At 32.8% G+C, this 11,291-nt stretch overlaps 1 long non-coding RNA gene across 4 annotated transcripts in view; it reads left to right on the forward strand.

The window, feature by feature from the left end:
* Positions 1 to 1,207: 1,207 nt before the first annotated feature.
* Positions 1,208 to 11,291, forward strand: part of LOC106473273 — an 18,423-nt gene continuing 8,339 nt past the window's right edge. Inside the window, exons 1-2 of one of the 4 annotated variants that reach the window (XR_002613645.1) lie at positions 1,208 to 1,295; positions 7,582 to 7,799. This is a non-coding gene — a long non-coding RNA (uncharacterized LOC106473273). Of the gene's footprint in view, positions 1,296 to 1,317; positions 1,472 to 1,691; positions 1,841 to 7,581; positions 7,800 to 11,291 lie in introns of those variants that run through there. The other 3 variants (XR_001291665.2, XR_001291666.2, XR_002613646.1) reach the window with 3 other exon arrangements.

Below are 11,291 nucleotides of genomic sequence, written 5' to 3' on the forward strand. Positions count from 1 at the left end.
TCAACTTTCAGTCAATTTGCAAATTATTCTCATTTTAGCGCACCAGTCCAGGTATTCAAATATAACGTGCAGATAAACAGCTTTAAATTGAGTTAGGCTTATTCTTGTGCCAGTCACACATTATTTAGGGTCATTCCCTTTTGATGTTGCAGTACTAATTGGTTTTCCGGCTACATCAGTCATGTCAAAGTACAGAAGTATTAAATACTTCTTTTCTTTTTTTTATACTAGGGGAAACAATGCAACTGGGTGAGAATGCACTATGGGAAAATTAATCATGCCCAAGATTTCTGTATAACAAGCTGGACAGGGCTGATTTCCAGATAACTGCAGACTTTTCTCATTATTCATTCAGTCAGGCCAGATGGATATGTCTTTCATCTTGTTCAAGCGTTTTAGCTGAATCCGTGTTGTGTTTTGTGTTTGTGTCTTAGAACGTGAATTAACTGTTCTGTTCACATACAGACCTTGGTATCCAGGCTCCTTCCTGAATTATGTTAAGTCAATTTTAGAAACACTCTTCAAACATTTCTTGTTAAACATTTTGTTGTTGTGATCTGACTACCTTTCTTGTCAATTCCCATAATGCTTCTTTCTTTTTTGCAAGTAGTAGCTATTTTCAGTTTCCATTCAATTTCGTTATTATCATTTCAGTTATTTGCTTTTCTTAAATTATTAATTTATGTCTCAACAACATGAATAACAACATTTTAGTCAGTTCCGTTTCTTAACACTGAATGATTTTTTCTGCCTGTTCTGCTATTGAGTATATCAATTTGTTGCGTGAGCGAGGTCACGTGACTAGTATCACGCCACATCCTTCTCGAACCTTCGTGAATTATCGGGAGACTACTAGATTGGGGGTATGCTGGTATATATAAGACGGTCTTAACGTGACGGGGCAATGAGTAATTGAACTGCAGTCAGAGAGTGTGTAATTGAACTGAGTATTGTTGTAGTTGAGCACGTGGGAGACGTTCGTTGAGAATTAAAGCGTTTGTTATAGCGCGACTATTGAAATTAAGTGTATCGCAAAGTTATATTCAGAAAGAATAAACCAGTTTTATTTAAGAAAGAACTTGTGTCGCTAAAGTTTCGTCGGAACGAAGTTACGGAAAAATTAACTAACGAACGGAGACTTGACAATATTTTAGGTTTCTTTTTATGTTAATTGTTTCCACTTCCTTTAAAATTTACGTATTCTTTTTCCAGTTTACACATACAATTTACAGAGATAAATCTACTTGATTTGAATTTACATTTCTAGAAGTAGAATTAAAATTTACTTTAAACAGGTACGTATTTATCTCTTAAGTAACTTCTTTCCCGCATCGTCAAAACTAAATTTGATCAAGATTGCAACTTTCATTAACATTGAATTGTGGCAGAAACACAGATCATATGTGAAATCTCCAGAAGCTGGTACAATAACTTGAATAAGTCACATGGAGGGGACAGAGACTAGAGAATTGTAAGTGACGCGTGCTTAGCATTGTGGAATAGATATTTGAAAATGTTTATTTTACGTACTGACAGCATGAGCTCAAACATAATAAGGAAAATCTTTCAAAATTTCAAAGAAAAATTCCCGTTTAAAATTCATTTTAGTTCTAAAAATATAAAATTTGATAATAGTTCAAATTTTATCAGATACTTAAAGTTAGAATTAAATGGCTTTACACAGGGGAGAACCCGCTTTACTATCCCTATTATTAACTTAGTTTTGTGAAGATGTTAATGCTAGGTGAGAGGAAATGACTGAATTTGATTTACTGAATGTAATGTAAAAATCTTAGGTCTAGACGTCTGGTTGGAATATTATATGTAATGAGGATACAAGGTAAAACGCTGATCGCACTATTCTGCAGATGAATGATAAGACTAAGACTTTTTTTTTAATTATTTTAGTTTAAAGGATGAAATAGCCGAGATGGAACAATAAGTCCAATATTGTCCCAAAACGTTATGTTATGTTAAGTGTTTCGTGAGCGGTCTGACATGTGACATTGATTTTTTTGGTAAAATTATTTTACTGCTAGGTGTACGATGAGATTTCTGAAAATCTATGGCATAAGTGCCCCTGGATGTGGCCGTTTTAGACATAATTACGAGCTCTCAAAAATGCCAATGCAAAATAAAGAACTTCCAATGTTTCCAAATATTGTTACCACATTGAGAATAACGTAACATAATGTTTAGGGACATACTGGTCCATCTAGACTGTCCAATCCTCTAAACTAAACGATTATGTAAAAAAATATATTAAAAAAAAGAGAAAAGCCTCAAAGCTAGCACTTAACATTCATTTAGTTATTAAGCTTTCTCATAAAGTTAAACTCACTTAAAATTAGTGCCTCCACAACATTCTAAAGGCCAACTAACTACCCTGTTGGAAAAATATAAATGTCTTGGCTGAAGATGGCTCCTACCCTTCCAAAATTTATATTTGTGACCCATAGTCCTACTATTTTCACTGTTAAATATGAATAAAGATGATACATCAACACCATCAATTTCCTTAATTATTTTAAACACCTCAAACAGATCCCTCCCAACTCTTCTTTTTTCAAGACAAAACAATTTGAGAGATTTCAGCCTCTCCTCGTATGGCATCCCCTTCATCCCAGACCCCATTCTAGTGACCCTCCTTTGAACTCTTTTCAACAATTCAATGTCCTTCCTAAGATAAGCAGCCCAAGACTGGACACAATACTTCAAATATGGCCAAACCAGTAACCTCTACAGTGAAATTGTAACCTCATTTAGACTTGTATTCAATATTTCTCTAAAATCATACTTGACCTACTACTAGCAACAGCATGCACTTGAATGGCCTAAGAGACTGATTAACCACTACACCAAGGTCCATACCTGTTAAGGTTAGTTCCATCCAAATTACACTTATAATTCAAACTATGATAACCCACATGCATTATCTTGCATTTATTATAATTAAAACCCATCTGCCATTTATTTGCCAAACTCAATAAATGATCTAAATCCTTTTGTAAAGCAACAACATCCTCCTCACAGACAGCAACACCCAAGACCTTAGTATTGTCAGCAAACTTAAGTAATTTATTGACCATTCCTTCATATAGGTTATTGATGTAAATCAAAAAAGCAAATGTTCTAAGATTGAGCCCTGAGGTACCCCACTTGTGGCATTAATCCAGTTTGAATGAAAATAAAATTCTAAACTTTGTTAAATGAATTTGCAAAACATCTTTCAACAGACTTTCCAAAACTTTTCCCACAACTGATGTAAGACTAATGGGTTTATAATTACTGGGACAATTTTTATTACCTCCTTTGAAAAGAGAAGTTATATTAGCTAACTTCTAATCCTCTGGTATCTGCCCACTATTCAAAGACTGACAAAAATAGTAGTAGCTCACATATCCAATCTTTAACCTCCTTCAAAACCCTTTGGGAAATATTATCTGGCCCAGGAGCCTTATCATTTTTAAACTTCCTAATCTTTTCTTAACCAGCTCAGAATTAATACTGTCATTCAGATAATATTTCATTTAAGTTAAGTAGTTTTTTCCCACACCTAACACAAAAGAGCACTCCAAAGAAGGCCACATGTCTATTTCTATCCCTAAATTTCAGAAGGAATCCTACAAAATCTTTTCTAGCAGCTCCTCTGAATTACAAGCTTTTTACCTTAAGAAACACATTGAATTGTTGGAAAGGGTTCAGAGAAGGGTTACTAGAATGGTGCCTGGGATGTTATAAGGGCTGGCCTTAAGATTTATTTATTTTTTGAAATTATTCTGATTTAGTTAAGAGGATGGAACAGCCCAGATGGTCCAATAGGTCCCATGTTGTCCCAAAACACTATGTTATGTTATGTGCCGAGCAATAAGTTGGATAATTTTCTTGGTAAGGATATATTGTATGCCATAGATGGGCTCCATTTAAGCAGGCTTGGTAATAGGATGTTTGAGGAAACTCTAAAGACAATAATTATTAATAGATTAACTAATTGTTTGTTGTAGTGAGGAATTTTAGGAATGTGGATATAAATAAATTGACAAGGAAGCTCAGAAAAGAAAAGATTGAGCATAACAAGATAAATAAAGTTTAAAAGCTAAATATCTTACTTAAAGATAGATAATAGAATCATGAATAATAAGAAAAAATATTAGCTTAATTGCTATTACATTTAATTTAGGAGTATTAATAACAAATAGATAAGTTCAAGACTGAAGGTGAAATGGAGTACTAAAAGCTGTTTGATAGTTATGTACTTTTTTAACCCTATATGCACAGGTGGTGGTCATAGTATGTATGCCGTGACCTTTTACAAGTACCATTTAACATGGTATTGTGTATATGTTATCAGAGATGTCAACTATTTGTTATTTTACCCTTCATTCTTGATTTAACAACATTTCATAGTAGAGGAAAGTAGATAATGTACAGTATACAGGATACTGAAAAAGAAGTTGTAGGTATGCATTTCAGAGACATACTTCCAGGATTATTTCTTAACCTCATATTTCCAATTTCTGTAATAAGGATTTTCTCTGATAACTTCCAAAATTATCCATTGAAGCTCCTACTAGCTTCTTATTCCATTTGTTTTAACTCTTTCAACACGGGGTCTGTCGATTTGACTGAGTCACGTGACCTTCTGTACTCGTTTAAAGTTGACATAAATTTAATACTTCTAACTTTCAATATAGTGTGTATAACTTCAAACAATTTGGCAGTCTTTCAGTTGATATTACAAGTCTTTCACGTACAAAAAGTCATATTTCTTAGTGAAGTACTTTACTAAAATAATAAGTTTTGTCCATGAATATATTGAGTATTTGTTTTGAATAGTCCGTGTGCAAATTAAATTTTCATGTTAAAATTAAAAATACTTTTTGTCATCTCAAAAATCTCAAATTTCCTTTGTGTAATCCCTAAAACCTCCTAAAAGCATTTCAAACGTTTTTTTTCCACTAAATCCTTGTAGATTATATGTTCTTTTCTCTACCCTAATCTCAAAACTGGATCGGTCAATTCGACTGACCTCATAACCACCATCCTCTAAGCTAAACTAAAACTGTTATTAAATAAAAAAAATAAAGCCAGCCCTTATCATTCATATACTTATCAAGCTTTCTCTTAAACTCACTTAAATTTACTGTCACTACAACATCCGAAGGCAACCCATTCCAAAGGCCAACCACTTTGTTCGGTGGTACTGATTTCAGTTAGTTTGATGGACTCAACTACACTGCTGGAGATGATAATATTCCAGTTGAGTCTTCATTAGGAATGATAAAATGGTGTGAACAGGGATCAATCTAGTTGTATACTAAGTATAGATGAAATTTTCTGTATTAAGACTGGAAATTGACAGTAATTTGAGTAAACCAACTACTGGAATATTGTGTTCTAATTTGAATTTTTCTTCTTTCTCAGAAAATATGGAGTAAAATATTGTTGGTTTTGGTAATACATTTCATAGGAATTGTTTGTACACATTTAGAATTAAAGTACATGAGTTGTTACTTATATTTTTAATTCCAAAAAATGTACTTTTGTTAATCAGTTTGTTGGAAATGGTCATGGAGTTCCAGCGAAACATTTTGTTGATTGGCAAAGACAGACAGAAGGATAAAGTTACAAATGAAGATTTGTTTTATTTATAAAAATCTTAAATGTTGCAACTATAATTGAAACTTAGAGATACAAGTGTTTTACCCATGACCATTGCAGATAGTCTAAAGTACATACAATTACTAGGGAATCCTTGTGTTTTTCCACTGAACCTACAAGTACTTTTATTCATTCTAGTGCTCATAATTTAAATGATCCATATTGCCAAATTCTGATATTCAAGAAATTTGCTGCATGAATTAAAAATATACTCATGAACCACCTATTTTGTCTGATTCAGGTGACATTTCTTCAGATCAATGGCTTTATGAGTACAACGTTTATAAAACAATAAATTGTCTGCCAGGTGATGTTATGTTAAAAAGGGTTGTCAACTGTTTAAAAGGTCTTTTTTTTTATGACTGGTTTGTAGTCATGAGATCAGTCTTTGGTATGTAGATGGATTTTGAGTGCAGATTTCAACAAGCTTTTTTAAAGAACACCTTTGAGGAAAACCTATATAAAATACTGTATGAAACTTTACACAAGGATGAAACATTGCCTGCTTTTGTAATTAAAATCTTAGGAATATTAAAGCATTAAAACAACTCCTAGTGGAACAGGTTAAACTAATCTTGAGTCATGAATGTGATAAATATTAAATTTTATTAAACAGTGTAGGAATGCCTGCAACAACCGCTGAATTAATTACTAGGACCCATGATTTGATGGTAACTTGGAGATAATGATGTAAGGCAAGAGGAGTCAGTTAATTATTTCAGAGGCAGATATTCTTCTATGAGAGGTTGATGTTTCTATTATGGTAAGATGGGTCAGGGAAATGAGCTGATGGAAAATTTCTAATGTGGATATTCTCTCATCTGTGCAAAGAGGAGATCCCTATCATTTCAGAAGGTAAACACTTTTGGCGATGTTACATTTTTCTCTACAGTAAGTATAAAAGGAAAACATTATATATTTTTTATGGAAAGTGGTGCCTCTATTTCTATGATCAGTAATTTCCTGGTTTCTGGATTAACCAATAGGAAATTATTGATCTGAAGATGGTATTGATTAACTCACAAGAATATCCAGTTGATAGTGTGATTTCATTATTTTTCAACTTGCAAGGGAGACAGTTTTTGCATAACTTTTATGTTCTCAAGTTCCCCAACTTTACAGTAATATTGAGAAAGGATTTTCTACAAAAATATGAGGTAAAATTGAGTGTGGCCACTTGTGAAATCACAATTCCAGATATTCAACATTATTTGCATAAACAGTTGTCAAGAGTACAAGGAAGGTTTTGATTAAGATTATGATCTAGAAAATGTAGGAATTACAGAAAAGAAGGTGCTTAAAATAGATGAGAATAAAAAACAAGAGGATATACCACTTGAACAAAGTATAGGAGGTACTGATAAAATGGAGTAAAGGAATGACCTAAGAATGAGTAAAGCAGAGAATGGAAAAGTGATAACCAAAGAATTGTAGACAGACATAGAAGACCAGCTAGAAGAGTTGAAGTGTGAATTATGTGACTTGGATTTATATAATGATGTGGGGAACCAGGATGTACCACATCCATTAGGGCTGCTTGATATAGAATTGAAGTAGATTGTCAAGCAGGTAGAGCTCAACAGATTGTTGAAAGAAATTACATTCATTTTTTATTATCACCCTAGATGTACAGACTTAATTACACATCACCTTGCCTCTTGAACTGATTTATATAATGATGTGGGGAACCAGGATGTTGCCACTTGAACTGCTTTATCCTCCATTACAACATTCTTGAATTTTTCAAAATCAACCTTTTTTTTCACTTTAACAGAATATGAAAAAAATCATGTCATGAAGGAACTTATGATTGTTACAAAGGTTTTTAGATAGTTAATTTTATAAGATAGTCTTATGACAATTAATATGGAAATATAGCTTCAGTTTGAGCTTTCATATGTTTTTGTTTTTATTTTACAGATTGTGTGACACACCATATACATTGGACATTGCCTTAACTTTAAATGTACAGAAATGTTTCAAATTATTAAATGAATGAAGTAATGTGGAGGTATATGTATGTATTGAAAAAAAACCAGGAAAATTTAATAATGCCAAGACAGAAAATAAAAGCTGCTGTGAATTTAAGGACATTGCCAGAAAACAAAGATTTTCAAATCAACAAGGAAAGGAAAAAAGTGAGTAAAGTAGTATTGCTATTATTTTTTAGTTAATTACTATGAATACATGCCTCGGATTCTTGGTTATAGTTTTAGATGACCAAATGCTAGAAAAGTATCATGCTCATGTGAGTTGTTAATATTAGTCTGAATTAATGAAGTTGTTTATTACTGCCTACATTGTGATGAAATGGATATCATATGCTTGGTACTTTGAATCCTAGTACTTCAGTTAGTAGAACATTGTCTCAGAACATGATCCAAACATTATATGCGCAAACCTTGTTTAAGGCAGAATTTTTAACATTCTGCTCTAAGCAAGGTTTGAACATATAATGCTTGGGTTATGCTGATGTTCTGAGACAATATTCTACAAACTGATGTACTAGAATTCAAAGCCCCAAGCAAATATATCAGCAACCAGTTAGTAGTTATCTCACTCCTAATGTCATCTGAGCTGATTAGATGATAAAATACATATCTATGCACATACTTTGTTTAGTGTTGCCATGATGTACATTCTGCATATAACGTTTTCTATTGGCAGTATAATAATTCCAGGTTTTCTTGTTGGTGTTGGGAGGTTATGTAATGGTCAGTTATCTGCTATGGTTTAGAGTTTTCATAGCTCAGTTGGTAAAGCTTTGTCCTCAGGAAACTAGTCTGAATCAAAACTCCTAGGTTCAAATTCTGGTCAGGGAGGATTTTTAAATACTTTTATTTTGTGGGTGCCAATCTAATGTATAAGAATGTGAATAATTCTCATATGATTGGTGTCTGAAACTGAGGTGTATGTGGAAAATGCTCATAAAATACAGAAATGCTATAAATTCTATTTTAAAGTTAAATTTGAGATCAAATGTAGCTCTTCACAACCATATACCTATTGAACCAATCTTTAAAATACCACCAAGTTCCTTAGTAAGGAAACACATTATGCCAATAATAATGATAAGTTGGCAAACAATGGCTTTTTAGAATAATGAAATGATTTATTTTGGGAGGAACATATTATATGTTACATAATACTCATTATTAACAAGTTATTCTTTATCTCAAGAATTACCAGTTGACCAACTGATTATTGGGACCATGATTTTGTTGGTTGCAGTCTCTAGTAAAGAGTTGCATAAACTTTGCACAAAAGCTATCAGTATTACAGTTAATCCTGTTAACTCTTTTTAGACTGGTTAGCACCTTTCAGGTTTTTATTGCACACCTGCATATCAGATTTCAAAAGTTAAGTAGAAATAATAATTCTGACTTTAATTCAATAATATTTTTACTTAGAAATATTTTGGAATTGATATATATTGTTATTTTGTAACATTTGTTTACTATAATTCTCAAAGAAAAATGAAACAAATTTTCATATGCATTCTGCACAGTTTTGCCTGTAAATAACACATATCAATGTTTTCAGAATTTTCTGCCACTGCCCAACCAAAATCATTGGCTTATATTTGCTCAAAAATTATCATTCCTTGAATGTTTTTGAGTGCTACTATAGCATGCAGTCTATAAAGATATTTACACTGTAGCATACAGCCTACATAGATACTATTATCATCACCATTTGAATGATTTACTAAAACATAATTTCTTGCTAAATAATTTATATCTATACATGTTTTTGTTCAGCAAATAATAATAATTTAATAAGTTGAGTGTTCCAAAAGAGTACCTTAAATTTAGGTTATAATTGTGCTAGTTTTGATTGTTGGAATTTATTTCATTCCAATTATATTTGCCCCCAAAACATTATTTAATGGTATTTTGTACTTTATTAGGTTAAAAGCATTATTTAATATGCAAATAAATTAAAGTTAAAACAGTGATGATGATAGTGTCTGTGTAGACTGCACGCTATAACATAACATAATGTTTTGAGGCAACATAGGACCTATTGGTCCATCTCGGCTGTTCCAACCTCTAAACCAAATAAAAAAAATTTAAAAATAAAATCTTAAAGCCAGCTCTTATCATTCATATACTCAACAAGCTTTTTCTTAAACTCACTTAAACTTACTGCCTCTACAACATCTGAAGGCAACCCATATCCAAAGGCCAACCACCCTGTTAGAAAAATGAAACTGTCTTAGCTGAAGATGACTCCTACCTTGCCAAAATTTATAGTTGTGTCCCCTAGTTCTACTATTATCATTGTTAAATATGAAAAAAGATGATGCATCCACACTATCAGTTCACTTTACAATCTTAAACACCTCAATCAGATCCCCCTCTAACTCTTCTTTTTTTCAAGGAAAACAATTTGAGAGATTTCAGCCCCTCCTCTTATGACAACCCCTCCATCCCAGGCACCATTCTAGTAACCCTTCTCTGAACTCTTTCTAACTATTCAATGTCTTTCCTAAGGTAAGGAGCCCAAGACTGAACACAACACTCCAAATATGGCCAAACCAGTAACCTCTACAGTGAAATTATAACCTCTTTTAGACTTGTATTCAATATTTCTTTAGATACAATCTAAAATCATACTTGCCCTACTTCTAGCAACAGCATGCACTTGAATGGTTTAAGAGACTGATTAACCACTACACCAAGGTCCATACCTGTTAAGGTTAGTTCCATCCAAATTATACTAAAATTATAATAACCCACATGTATTACCTCTGTAGATACAACTTAAAATCCTATTTGCCCTACCACTAGCAACAGCACATAGCTTGGATGACTTTAGAGACTGATTGACTATTACACCAAGATCCCTTACTTTCATGACACTGTTAAGGTTATTCCCATCCAAATTATACTTATAATTCAAATGCATTATCTTGCATTTATTATAATTAAAACCCATCTGCCATTTATTTGTCCAGCTTGCTAAATGATCTAAATCCTTTTGTAAATCAGCAGCATCTTCATCTTCTCTAACCATGCTTTAATCCACTGAGCTAAGTTATCCTTAACATTCACAGAGATAATTTTCTTCACTGCTCTTTGTCAAAAGCCTTCTGTAAATCAAGATATACCAAATAACCACCATTACCCTCATCAACATCAGTAAAAATAGCTACAGGGAAATTTTAAATACCATTTGACAGAGTGTGTAAAGTGACTATACAGAGTGTGTAAAGTGACTATATAGAGTGTGTAAAGTGACTGTACAGAGTGTGTAAAGTGACAGTACAGAGTGTGTAAAGTGACTGTACAGTGTGTGTAAAGTGACTATACAGAGTGTGTAAAGTGACTGTACAGAGTGTGTAAAGTGAATGTACAGAGTGTGTAAAGTGAATGTACAGAGTGTGTAAAGTGACTATACAGAGTGTGTAAAGTGACTATACAGAGTGTGTAAAGTGACTATACAGAGTGTGTAAAGTGACTATACAGAGTGTGTAAAGTGACTACACAGAGTGTGTAAAGTGACTGTACAGAGTGTGTAAAGTGACGGTACAGTGTGTGTAAAGTGATGGTACAGAGTGTGTAAAGTGATGGTACAGAGTGTGTAAAGTGATGGTACAGAGTGTGTAAAGTGACTGTACAGAGTGT

The sequence above is a fragment of the Limulus polyphemus genome, unplaced genomic scaffold (genome assembly GCF_000517525.1).
Source record: "Limulus polyphemus unplaced genomic scaffold, Limulus_polyphemus-2.1.2 Scaffold6031, whole genome shotgun sequence".
NCBI classification, from domain to species: Eukaryota; Metazoa; Arthropoda; class Merostomata; order Xiphosura; family Limulidae; genus Limulus; species Limulus polyphemus.